Genomic DNA, 13,220 nt, shown 5'->3' with positions numbered 1-13,220 from the left:
GCTGGTGGAAAGGGGAAGAAACAATGTGAGCAGAGCTTTGTCACATACACCCCAGTTTGCATGAAAGATTATGTGTCATGGGGCAGAACACATGATTCCAAATCATGCTTCCCGTATGCTGCATGGACCGCGCTCACAGACAATCCATGCTGCACCATGCAGCGCAGAGATGCAGAGGCTGGGATGACATGTCCCAGCCTCCAGATATCCCACAATGCACCATGCCACAGGCACAGTGCATTGACGTGCTCCTCTATCAGATGGGCACTCTAGCTGCTCGTCTCTGTGACTCAAGCTGCACGCAGCTCGAGGAGACACATGATCCCGGCAGCCGGGTTAATGGAGCACTTGCTCCCTTAACCTGGGGAGTTGGGGTTAGGCTGGGTGGGAGTGCAGGAATCTGCTCAAATCCTGGCACTCCACCCAAGCACCTAGCCCATGATCCCAGCACTCCACGTGAGCACCTAGCCCAGGCTAGGCTGCTCATGAGAAGAGCCTCCATGTGTGAATCTGCCCCTACACTTTGTTAGACTATAGACAATGTTCAGAATAAGGGACACTGCAGGATTCTCATCCCAACAAGTATGGGTCACTTTATGTAAAGTTAGTGCCCATTTACCAAAGTACTAACTTTCATATTAACATATCAGAGACACTAATTGGGAGCGGGGTGGGGGGGATGGCACCGTCTGCTTGCAGTACTTATGGGTATAAATCATGTGGGGGTGGGGGCAACAGGGTGATGAGGACACCAATCTCCCCAGTCAAAATAATCATGTGGTACAGATCCATAAATTATACCACTTTAGCGTGCAGTTGAGGGGAACCTGCATCCTTGAATGCTACTGCGCACACTTCTTTGTTCTTTAAATAACTCCTGCATGTAGAAAAGGATCACATCAGAGAAAGAGCTAGATTGGAATCTTTCTCCCTTATGTGCTACTTTTCTACTTGCAGAAGGATTTCTCCCGCCATGGTAGAATGTTACTTTCAGTTGCCCAGCCTTCATTCTGAAGTGGTGCAATATGAGCCAAGTCTCAATCCCAGAATATATTTCCTCTGCGCGCCGAAGCTTCTGCTCGGAATGTGCGACAGAGATTTGTCTTCCTCAAGAGTTAGGTAGGAGATTTCCTTCTGCAAATGCTACTCTTGAGTCAGCATCTTGAGGCTAAAGCAGGGCTGGGAATCCTGAACATGCCTTAAAAAGTGTAGTTCCACCCATTGAGTCCTGCCAAGATGGACTATAGGTTTTGACTCACCATTTTTACATTGGTTAGCCTGGGATAGGGTGTGATGAGACCAGAACCCAATTCAAGCCAAGTTTGTGTCTCAGAATGTGTTTTCTCTGTGCCACAACGTGTACTCAGATCAAAACATGTGATTAAGATATGCTTCCTCATTTTTCTCAAGGATTTAGACGCCCTCCCATCATCTTTCAATTTGCAGAACAGTTAACTTCCTCCTTCCAATGTTAGCCTCACAGAGGTTTCATAACAAAGAAACGTGTGCAATTAGTTGTATCAGCATAAAACAATGTATGCTTTTGTGTGTAATCAACTTGTTTTGGAAAAGACTGAAACTCACTCATTTCATAGTGTTCATAATGCATCTTTGCCTACGGAAAGCATGAGAAGGTTCTTCACTTCAAGGTGATTCTTCTCCCCACCACCTGTGCTCACCTTTTGCAACTGTGTCTCTTACACGGAGCTTCACACACACCTTTTTTTTCAAACGTACACTCAAAAATGTAGTGTGAATCTAATAAAAAGTTTGTTCACAATTTCACTGTCAAGGCAAAGAGCAGGGTTTCCCACCCACCTCTCCTATTGGACAAAATGGAGGTGCTCCACATGCCAGTGCTGCAGAACTCTTGCATTTTGCATGTCACAAGTATGCAAAGTGGCTTACAACAACTCTGCAATGAAGTCCACTGTTGTTATAGAATAGAAATGAAGTGAATCCATGACAGAAACCTCAAAATCCATGGAGAGGAGATCATTCGAGAAAGCGAGCCAAATTGCACACTAAAACTAAAGAAACAATATGGATTAAAGAGTCACATAATTACATATGTAAAAATGCATTTTACAGGTAGGGGATAGGGACAAAGATGTCTTGATGGAATCACCATCTCACACACAATACTTCTGCCGCTCATACAAACAACATATACAGCAGAAGTCTCCCCACTTTTCCTCTCTCCTCTCTTTCTCTCACATTCACACACAGAGCAGAAACAAAGCCTGTATCAATTTCTCTCTCCCCTTTCAGTGGCCGCATTCTTACGACCATATTAATTCTGGTTAAACGGGGCTGACTGACCGACATTGGTGTGATCCAGCAGCAATCTCAACTAAGTTCTGTGGAGTTACCAGATTATTCAATCTAGGATCATATTTTGGTTAGTCACCCCCCACCCTGCCGGATGACCTAACTAGGATCTGCTGATCGTGAGAACCCATGCATCTCACCAGTCCTAGTTACCTGCATGTGTCATGCCCTCTTCTGTGTGTCTACCATAGATGCTGTCACCCAGAGCAGAACACACTCATTGATGCTGTAGCCTCCCGCCACACTCCATCGTCACATAGCCAGAACACTTTGGCTCCGTTCTGCCTGACAACATACCACATAATCCATACTTGCCCTGACCCTCCCAAATCTGCCTGCACACCCACATTCCCATCCCTCCCCTTCAAACTACAGTACAACATGCCCTGGACAGCAATGCATGGACAGCAGACCCACACTCCACTGACAGATGGGTGACATGGCCACCAATGTGACAACAGCCACCTCTACTGCCTGTGAAATCAGTAGGAATGTGCAAAACATTTCAAGCTCAAAACATTTTGGCTTGAAACAAGCCATTTTGAATGCTCTGTCCGAGCTCAAAAGAAATGCCCTTCAAATGAAGGGCCTGTTCTGAGCTTGAAACAAAATGACCCCGTTTTATTTTGCGAGATGAATGACCCTTTTGAGAGAGGAACTTTTTGAGTGCTCCAAGCGCCATTTTGGAGGGCTGTTTTTCTGGGAAGAGCTAATCTACTGATTGGGGTCAGCGGGTAGGCCAGGCCTCTGCTCCAGACTTTGCACGTCATCCCGCCTCGATCTGGTCTGGTCTGCCAACTGAGGTTGGTGGGTAGCAGGACTCTGACTCAGCACATCAGCCCCCCTCAGAGGACTGCTAGACCAGTCCTCTCAGGCAGGCTGATGTGCTAAGTCTCATAGACAAAGAAGCTATTCTCACAACCGGGGGAAATCGGGCTCCCCTGTATACAACAACCTCCCTACTAGATCGAACAAGCCATGTTGGACAAGGGTCAAGAGAACAAGTGGTAGACCTCACTGCTCCAAGCAGCTTGTCCACATCCTCAGGAGTCACAGACTGAAACTGATGCAGTCGAATCACATAAGAGGTTGGGCACCTCCAGCTCAGATATCAAATTAATTGTGGAGTCTCCATCTAGGGTGGCCCAAATCTGAGAGATTTTTTCTGCGAAAAACTCTTTAAATACATCACAGCAGGTAACTGATGACTCTGAATTTTGGTTCAAAGGAGGAGGGCAGATACTAGTCACCTCACAACCCTAAATAACTCTGCCGGACGTGAACTCGCAGAGGCAAAACAGGCAGAAAAAAACTGCCTCTTTGCCACACATATTGCCTGAGCATAGATCATTAGATGCCACTCATCCAGGAAACCTAAACATGCCTAATACTGTGTACTTCCATCCATTGATTTATACCAAAATGGACTACAAGCTTTTACTCTCCATTTTTACATTGGTTATCTTGGGGTGGGGTGCAATGAGGCCAAAACCTAACTCAAGCCAAGCCTATGGCTCAGAATGTGTTTTTGCTACCAGAGTTTACTCTTGGTGCAAAAAGCGAGAAAAACACAAGAAACCCAGCGAAAAACAAAGGCTAATAAGCCAGAAACTGTGTAGTAAATATATTTAGTTCATATACTATAGAACATATGAAACACATAGTCTGAAAAGTACAATATCACTGAGAGGATCAAACAATGGAGGAATCCACCACAATTTCCTGAATGGACATAGAAATATCCAACAATATTCAGCAATAAACAATATGTATCTAAGTCCCAAGATGAATGGTGTCCTGTCTAAGGAGTCAGAAAGCAATGAGAAGCATGACGCCAAAGGTAATGTCCAGGATGAAAATACTTTCGCTCTTATTACTTGCTCTGTTTTCTCTACGTTTTCTCTACGTTTTCTCTACGTTTTCTCTACGTTTTCTCTACGTTTTCTCTACGTTTTCTCTACGTTTTCTCTACAGGTGTCCTAGGTTGTAGACCTGTTTCCTCCCACTATGGCAGGGCCTCATCAGGAGAAAAGAAACTAAATATTCAAAAGAGTTTTTTGTTACTATACAACAAATGTTATCAAAATACATCAGCCTGGGCAATACAAAAGTCAAAAAGACACATTTACTTACATTTGTATTCTTCAATAGTGTCATTACACTCTACGGTGTTTTTTGAATTTCAAAAGATCCTACCGAATAGCCAACTCAATGTAATCCCTGTGATGCAAACCAGGGACTTTTTATATCATGTAAATGGCAACAGGTGTTATAGCTCTATTATCAAGAGAAGAGTGATTACTCAAAACAAAGGGGTGATAGTATACTTACAGTGAGGGAAATAAGTATTTGATCCCCTGCTGATTTTGTCCGTTTGCCCTCTGACACAGAAATGACCAGGCTATAATTGGAATGGTAGGTTTATTGTAGCTGTGAGAGACAGAACAACAACAAACAAACCCTCAAAAGCCCAGTGCCCAAAAGTCAGCGATGGATTTGCATTGTAGTGAGGGAAATAAGTATTTGATCCCTTCACAAAAGATGTCTTAGTACTTGGTGGCAAAACCCTTGTTGGCAATCACAGAGGTCAGACGTTTCTTGTAGTTGGCCACCAGGTTTGCACACAACCCAGGAGGGATGTTGTCCCACTCCTCTTTGCAGATCCTCTCCAAGTCAGAAAGGTTTCGAGGCTGATGTTTGGCAACCCGAACCTTCAGCTCCCTCCACAGATTTTCTATGGGATTAAGGTCTGGAGACTGGCTGGGCCACTCCAGGACCTTCATGTGCTTCTTCTTGAGCCACTCCTTTGTTGCCTTGGCTGTGTGTTTTGGGTCATTGTCATGCTGGACTACCCATCCACGACCCATTCTCAATGCCCTGGCTGAGGGAAGGAGGTGCTCACCCAAGATCTGACGGTACATGGTCCCGTCCATTGTCCCTTCGATGCGGTGAAGGTGTCCTGTCCCCTTAGCAGAAAAACACCCCCAAAGCATAATGTGTCCACCTCCATGTTTGACGGTGGGGATGGTGTTCTTGGGCTCATAGGCAGCATTCCTCCTCCTCCACACACGGCGAGTTGAGTTGATGCCAAAGAGCTCGATTTTGGTCTCATCTGACCACAACACTTTCGCCCAGTTCTCCTCTGGATCATTCAGATGTGCATTGACAAACTGCAGATGGGCCTGTACATGTGCTGCCTTGAGCAGGGGGACCTTGCAGGCACTGCAAGATTTCAGTCCTTCACGGCACAGTATGTTACCAATTGTTTTCTTGGTGACTATGGTTCCAGCTGCCCTGAGATCATTGACAAGTTCCCCCCGTGTAGTTCTGGGCTGCTTTGTCACCGTTCTCATGATCATTGCAACTCCACGAGGTGAGATCTTGCATGGAGCCCCAGACCGAGGGAGATTGACAGTTGTTTTGTGTTTCTTCCATTTGCGAGTTATCGTGCCAACTGTAGTCACCTTCTCACCAAGCTGCTTGGCGATAGCCTTGTAGCCCAGTCCAGCCTTATGCAGGTCTACAACCTTGTCCCTGACATCCTTCGACAGCTCTTTGGTCTTGAGCATGGTGGTGAGTTTGGAAGCTGAGTGATTGCTTGCTTCTATGGACAGGTGTCTTTTATACAGGTACTGTAACAAGCTGGGATTAGGAGCACTCCCTTACAGAGGGTGTTCCTCATCTCAGCTCGTTACCTGCATATAGTGAAAAGACACCTGGGAGCCTGAAATCTTGCTGATTGATAGGGGATCGAATACTTATTTCCCTCACTACAATGCAAATCCATCGCTGACTTTTGGGCACTGGGCTTTTGAGGGTTTGTTTGTTGTTATTCTGTCTCTCACAGCTACAATAAACCTACCATTCCAATTATAGCCTGGTCATTTCTGTGTCAGAGGGCAAACGGACAAAATCAGCAGGGGATCAAATACTTATTTCCCTCACTGTAAGTATACTATCACCCCTTTGTTTTGAGTAATCACTGTAACTCGTTGCCTCTAAGTTAGCTGACTGTATTGACAAGAGAGGAGTAAATTCTCAAAATGAAGACATGATAGTATACTTAACTCATTGTCTCTTAATTAGCTGACTCATATTGATCCTAAAATGTTAGAGGAATCTTTTTTCCAACGATACCTAACATGTGTAATCATTTGAGTGGTGTTATATTTAACCCTTTCCATTGAGCCATATTTATGTAAACTTATTTTATGTCATAGGACCATGCTATATAAAGAATTAGCCAAACATTTAAACAAGGGGGAGAAGGAAAGCTGAAGCTACAGCTTTAAGCAAGCATACCTAACTGCCACTCTATGTTTAAATAGATTCTACAAGGTTTAAATGGAAGGCTCCCTATCCAAATACAGTATAAAAAGTAAGGTGACACCTAAACGTGTTTATAAATGCTTCATAAATAGCAAGATAGATCATTCATCTGGTTAAGACCCCCAGGTTCCATAGTGTGGAGATGATGTATATAAAAAGCCTCTTTTTGCAAAAGAGTGGTCTTTATATTTTCATAAGAGAATTCCTTATGTGTATATTTATAAATTACAAAAAACTGGATATCATTGGGTGAATGACCTGCCTGTATATAGTGCTCCACCAAGGGGCATTCCAAATTCTGATTCTTTATGCGGGAACGATGTTCCAGAATCCGGGCTCGAATTGTTCTGGTAGACATACCAATATAGCATTTTCATGTCCAAATTGGAGGATAATACCACCTTAAACCCTCTCTATAATCCATTTTTTGACGAAATCTTCTTCTTTAAGAGATATCTGGATGATATCTTTCTAATCTTTCACAATGTGGATAGATTTTCATCATTTGAGGCATGGCTTAATACCATACATCCTACCATCAAATTTACTAGCTCTTCACATGTTAGTACTATTCCCTTCCTTGATACCAGGGTAAATGTTGATGAACACCACAAAATCTTTTTTACACTATATACCAAACCTACAGACAGAAATGTATTCTTACATTACTCGTCCTTTCATCCCTTTCAACTTAAGAACTCCCTACCATATAGCCAGTTTTTACGTCTTAAGAGGAACTCTTCACGCCCTTGTGATTTTGAGGCAGCAGCAGAAAAATTAAGTTCTCAACTTAAAGCTAGAGGTTATCCTAGTTCGGTTATTCATAAAGCCAGATGCAGGACATTATCTCGTGATAGATCCTCTTTATTGCGGTCAGTGATGTATAATGATAGAAAAACATCTCGAATCATGTGGTCTATGCAGTATTCCGCTTTAAGTTACAAGATTAAGAATTCTATTCGAAGACATTGGAGATTGATATCGGACTTGCCTGGCTGTGCTAGGCTTCCTTTAATAGCATTTCGTAAAAGCTCTAGCTTTAAAGACCTTTTGGTTAAAGCAGATTGTCCATCTCAGCGAGAAACTTTGGAATTAAAGGGCTTCTTTAAGTGTGGCCATTGTGGCCATTGTGTCGCATGTTCTTTGGGTTACAAATTACGGAATATAGTGATCACAATGGCAAAAAGTATAGACTAAATTTTTTTGCAAATTGTTCTTCTAAGAACATCATTTATATAGTACAATGTCCGTGTTTGAAACGCTATATTGGTATGTCTACCAGAACAATTCGAGCCCGGATTCTGGAACATCGTTCCCGCATAAAGAATCAGAATTTGGAATGCCCCTTGGTGGAGCATTATATACAGGCAGGTCATTCACCCAATGATATCCAGTTTTTTGTAATTTATAAATATACACATAAGGAATTCTCTTATGAAAATATAAAGACCACTCTTTTGCAAAAAGAGGCTTTTTATATACATCATCTCCACACTATGGAACCTGGGGGTCTTAACCAGATGAATGATCTATCTTGCTATTTATGAAGCATTTATAAACACGTTTAGGTGTCACCTTACTTTTTATACTGTATTTGGATAGGGAGCCTTCCATTTAAACCTTGTAGAATCTATTTAAACATAGAGTGGCAGTTAGGTATGCTTGCTTAAAGCTGTAGCTTCAGCTTTCCTTCTCCCCCTTGTTTAAATGTTTGGCTAATTCTTTATATAGCATGGTCCTATGACATAAAATAAGTTTACATGAATATGGCTCAATGGAAAGGGTTAAATATAACACCACTCAAATGATTACACATGTTAGGTATCGTTGGAAAAAAGATTCCTCTAACATTTTAGGATCAATATGAGTCAGCTAATTAAGAGACAATGAGTTAAGTATACTATCACGTCTTCATTTTGAGTGATTACTCCTCTCTTGTCAATACAGTCAGCTAACTTAGAGGCAAAGAGTTACTGTAAGTATACTATCACCCCTTTGTTTTGAGTAATCACTCTTCTCTTGATAATAGAGCTATAATACCTGTTGCCATTTACATGATATAAAAAGTCCCTGGTTTGCATCACAGGGATTACATTGAGTTGGCTATTCGGTAGGATCTTTTGAAATTCAAAAACCACCGTAGAGTGTAATGACACTATTGAAGAATACAAATGTAAGTAAATGTGTCTTTTTGACTTTTGTATTGCCCAGGCTGATGTATTTTGATAACATTTGTTGTATAGTAACAAAAAACTCTTTTGAATATTTAGTTTCTTTTCTCCTGATGAGGCCCTGCCATAGTGGGAGGAAACAGGTCTACAACCTAGGACACCTGTAGAGAAAACAAAGAGAAAACAAAGAGAAAACAGAGCAAGTAATAAGAGCGAATGTATTTTCATCCTGGACATTACCTTTGGCGTCATGCTTCTCATTGCTTTCTGACTCCTTAGACAGGACACCATTCATCTTGGGACTTAGATACATATTGTTTATTGCTGAATATTGTTAGATATTTCTATGTCCATTCAGGAAATTGTGGTGGATTCCTCCATTGTTTGATCCTCTCAGTGATATTGTACTTTTCAGACTATGTGTTTCATATGTTCTATAGTATATATACTTAATATATTTACTAAATGGTTTCTGGCTTATTAGCCTTTGTTTTTCGCAGAGTTTACTCTTTGGACATGTGATAGAGATTTGTCATCCTCATTTAAAAATACAAGGATTGAGCAGCGTGGCCCTCTCACCACTTCAGACTCTGCAGTACTGTTAATTTTCTCCTTCCAATAATATAATTAGAAATTCTACGTAGCTGAGTAAAAACATAAGAACTGCCCTGCTGGATCAGGCCCAAGGCCCATCTTGTCCAGCAACCTGTTTCACACAGTGGCCCACCAGATGTTGCTGGAAGCGTACAAGCAAGAGTTGAGAGCATGCCCTCTCTCCTGCTGTTACTCCCTTGTGATAGACCTCTCCTCCATGAAGTTATCCAAACCCCTCTTAAAGCCATTCAGGTTGTTGGCTGTCACCACATCCTGTGGCAGAGAATTCCTCAAGTTGATTATGCATTGTGTGAAAAAGTATCTCTGTTTGCTTGTCCTAAATTTCCTGGCAATCAATTTCATGGGATCACACCTGGTTCTAGTGTTATGGGAGAGGGAGAAAAATTTCTCTCTATCCACTTTCTCCACACCATGCATGATTCTATAGACCTCGATCATGTCTCCCCACAGTCATCTTTTTTCTAAACTAGATCACCCCAGGTGTTGTAGCCTTGCCTCATAAGGAAGGTGCTCTAGGCCCCTGATCATCTTGGTTGCCCTCTTCTGCACCTTTTCCAGTTCTACAATGTCCTTTTTTAGATGTTTAAATGCCTTTTTCACAGCTGCTGCACACTGAGTCGACACTTTCAATGAGCTGCCCCCATGACCCCAAGATCCCTTACCTGGCCAGTCACCGACAGCTCAGATCCCATCAGTGTACACTTGAAGTTAGGGTTTTCCATGCCAATGTGCATCACTTTACACTAGCCAACATTGAACAGCATTTGCCATTTTGTCACCTACTCACCCAGTTTGGAGAGATCCTTTTGGAGCTCCTCACAATCCGTTTTGGATTTCACTGCCCGAAAGAGTTTGGTACCATCTGCAAATTTGGCCACCTCACTGCTTACCCCTACTTCTAGATCATTTATGAATAAATTAAAATGCACCAGTCCCAGTACAGATCCCTGGGAGATCCACTTCTTACTTCCCTCCATTGTGAAAACCCTCCATTTATTCCTACCCTCTGTTTCCTGTCCTTCAACCAGTTAACAATCCACACATGTATTTGTCCCCTTATCCCATGACTGCTAAGTCTTTGATGAGGAATTTTGTCAAAAGCTTTTTGGAAGTCCAGGTATACTATGGTAAATGAATCACATTTATCCACACACTTGTTGACACTCTCAAATAACTCCAAAAGTTTTATGAGGCAAGATTTAGCTTTGCAGAAGCCATGCTGGTTCACTCACAGCAGGGCCTGTTCTTCTATGTGCTTTACAATTTTATCCTTGAGGATGCTTTCCATCAGTTTTCCTGGAACAGACATTAAGCTAACCAGCCTGTAATTTCCCGGATCACCCCTGGATCCCTTTTTAAAAATCAGCATTACATTTGCTACTCTCCAGTCTTCCGGTACAGAGCCTGATAGCAGGGATAATTTATATATTTTAGTAAGGAGGTCAGCAATTTCACATTTGAGTTCTTTGAGGACTCTTGGATGGATCTGGCTATTTGCTAGTTTTCGGTTTTTCCAGACAGTTTAGAACATCAACTCTTGTCACTTCTATCTGACTCAGTTCTTTAGCCTCCATCCCCAAAAAGCCTGGTTCAGGAACAGGTATATGCTCAGTATCCTCTGCTGTGAAGAGTCATTCACACAATGAGTAGAATCTGTTTCTTAGAAATTTGTTTTTAAGAAATGATGGAACTGTTGCTTATTTCCAAGCATTCTCTCATTTCTTCTCCTCATTCCCTACAGAGATCTAGACATTGCCCTTCCTTTCAAGGTGGTTGGAAAGCCCACTGTCCATACATACAAAAATGTATATGACGTAATCTAGATATAAGAATTAAATGTGGAATATCCATGTGTGAGATGGGGCCGTAGCTCAGTGGTAGAACATCTGCTTTGCATACAGAAGGTCCCAGGTTCAATCACTGGCATCTCCAGATAGGGCTGGACAGGACTTCTGCCTGAAACCTTGGAGAGTTTCTGCTAGTCAGTGTGGTACACACCTCAAATGCCCTGGTGGGCCAAAACTGACAGTGACTTGGCAAGTGGGGACCAAGGTCAATCTTTAGGGGGCTGATTATTAAAGTAATACTTAATATTAATTAATTAAATCAAATTGCAATGAATTTAATTACAATTCTTTTGTTGGCAAGCCCAGATTAATTTAAAATTAAATTTCATTAAAATATATAAATACACTTGTTAAAAAGAAAAACAGCAGAGGCTCCTCCATGGATTGACAGCCCTTCTTGATATTTCACAAACTTGAAAATAGTGCATTGTAAGGAAAAATAATACAAGCCCCCATGGTTTCACAGTTTATTATTCATACAAATCACCCCACTTAACATGGAGCATTTGTAAGGAAAAAATTAAGAGAAGGTTTTCTCTGAAATGTTGATTAAAATTACACCTTGATCCTTCACCACAAACTCCACCAGTGTGGAAGATGAAAGAGAAAGGAGATGGGGGAGGCTTGACAAGAGGTGGGGGGAGGAAAGAGAAAAGGGAAAGGGGGTGGGCCAGGCTTGAGGAGAGAGAGAGAGAGAGAGAGAGAGTTAGAAAAGAAAGAAAAGCATGAGTAGGTATGGCTCAACTTATTGACACAATGTGTAAAATAGACACCAATACAATGTAAGGACTAATGCAATATTAGCACTAAACTAACACTGCATTAAGTTGCAAAACAACTGAGGTTTTCTTTCTTCAAATTGAACAATGTGGTGCGGCGGGGAAGTAACTTGCCTAGTGAGCAAGAGGTTCCCGGTTCGAATCCCTGCTGAAACACCTATACTGGGCAGCAGCAATACAGGAAGATGTTGAAAGGCATCATCTCATACTGTGTGGGAGATGGCAATGGTAAACTCCTCCTGTATTCTACCAAAGACAACCACAGGGCTCTGGTCGGCAGGAGTCAACACCAGCTCAACAGCACAACGTTATTTTATAACTTTATGGCTTCCAAAGGGAAAAAACCTCCAATGGCAGCAACTGGAAAGATAGCAGAAAAGCTGTAATTGTGATCTGGGAAGGCTGAGTCTCATTCTGTCTCTGAACATGTCAAAAACATGCCTATCCAAGATGACAGAACAGTGGTGCTAGCAACACTCCACGCATGCAGTCATTTTGTAGGTGGGCTCTCAAAAAACCCCTGGATTTTTCATGTTAATCAGTGTAGCAGCAGGCAACAAATGGATTACAACCTTGTATGAACCCACCATAAAGAGTGAGTGAGCAGGATGTGACAATCCTGGACTAAACGGCTTCTCTGGGGGTACCTCTTCCCTAACCACTCAAGGTCCATGGGAGCAGAGCTGGTCTTGTGATCGCAAGCGTGAATTGTCCCCTTTGTTAAGAAGGATCTGCCATGGTTTGCATTTGAATGGAAGACTACGTGTGAGCATTGTAAGACATTCCCCTTAGAGGATGGGGGCCACTCTGGGAAGAGCATCTGCCTGCTTGCATGCAGAAGGTTCCAAGTTCCCTCCCTGGCATCTCCAAGATAGGGTCAAGAGAGATTCCTGCCTGCAACCTTGCTGAAGCCGCAACCAGTCTGGGTAGGCAATACTGAGCGAGATTGACCAATGGTCTGACTCAGTAGAAAGCAGCTTCCTATATTCCTGTGTTCCTATGAAAGAAGAACTAGTGGATTTCTTCTGGCACATGCATTTTTAAGCAGCAGTACGGTGTGGACTGACGTGCTTTATTCCCTAAGTTCCTCAATTTGTTGGCCTCTATAATACCATCTATAAGAGAAACCTGAATCCATTGATGGCTCT

This window comes from Hemicordylus capensis, chromosome 2, assembly GCF_027244095.1.
Source record: "Hemicordylus capensis ecotype Gifberg chromosome 2, rHemCap1.1.pri, whole genome shotgun sequence".
In the NCBI taxonomy this organism is placed as follows: domain Eukaryota; kingdom Metazoa; phylum Chordata; class Lepidosauria; order Squamata; family Cordylidae; genus Hemicordylus; species Hemicordylus capensis.
Note: the sequence above shows the minus strand (reverse complement) of the source record.